General features: G+C 34.9%; 1 pseudogene; it reads left to right on the forward strand.

Annotated features, from left to right (window-relative positions):
• Nucleotides 1-314: 314 nt before the first annotated feature.
• Nucleotides 315-1,159, forward strand: LOC145158108 (large ribosomal RNA subunit accumulation protein YCED homolog 1, chloroplastic pseudogene; annotated as a pseudogene).

Here is a 1,159-nt window from a genome sequence, read left to right on the forward strand (position 1 = left end):
TGACATTTATTTAAGGAGAAAAGTTCTCTATTTTAGGTTTTTATATTTGATTATGATCTTTATTGAATTGGAGAGATAGAAACATACACGAATTGGATTGGTTACAGACAATGGCAAGTTTCTATATTCAACATTGATATCTATGACTACATTTCAATCTATTTTTGCTAAAATATAGTTAGATTTTGAAATTATGTACATCAGTTATGTATGTTGGCTTGTAGTTGAAGGGAAGTCATCAAGGAGCCTGACACCATTTTTCTATCCACTGCAACATTCTTCGAAAATGCTTATTTCCTAATAACCACATACCCATGAAACTCATAGCAAGAGAATCCTCCATGAACTCCAGTTATGAACTCTTTAGTGATGAAAACAGTATGGAAGATGATTGGATAGATCAAGGAGAAGGAGATGACTCCATGGATTGACCTTGGGAAGGGGCAATTTTGTACCAAATGAACCCTTCAATCTACCACATTGATTATTGCACAACCTTAGAAAGATTAGGATTAGGACATCTTTCTACTGATGTTTCAAGATCTCGAGCTTCTTTAATGGGATCACGTGTCACAAAGTCAGTGAAGGATTATCCACATGGAACACCTGTCTTGATATCCATGGATGTTACCAGAAAGAAGCACAACTTAAAGCTTGATGGGATCATACGAACAGTCATAACTCTTGGATGCAAAAGGTATAGGGACACAATTTAAATACTTTTCAAAGTACAGAGACATAATTTGTAATTGTTTGTTCAAACTTTGATTGAAGTAATGGTGGATCTGCTGCTGATTGTGTGTTCTCTAATTTCTCAATTGTACTAAGTGAAGAGCCAATAGAAGAGCCTGAAACAATAAACATGGGAGTAATTTATGGTCAAAGTAAGGTCAATGGAACTGAAGAAGAAGAAGATGATGATTTAGCATCTGTTGACTTAGATCACTGGTTGTATTTCCCTCCTGAAGAGAAAGTGATAGACATATCAAAGAATTTAAGACACATGGTGCATCTGGAAATAAAGATCAATGCCATATGTGATCCGATGTGTAAAGGTTTGTGTCTCAAATGCGGTCAAAATTTGAATACAAGTAGCTGTAATTGTAGTCAACAGACCAATCGTGTAATCTTGTCTATGTTGAATTGCTATTTTATATAA

The sequence above is a fragment of the Lactuca virosa genome, chromosome 2 (assembly GCF_052849685.1).
Source record: "Lactuca virosa cultivar CGN04683 chromosome 2, Lactuca_virosa_CGN04683_v6, whole genome shotgun sequence".
Taxonomy (NCBI): domain Eukaryota; kingdom Viridiplantae; phylum Streptophyta; class Magnoliopsida; order Asterales; family Asteraceae; genus Lactuca; species Lactuca virosa.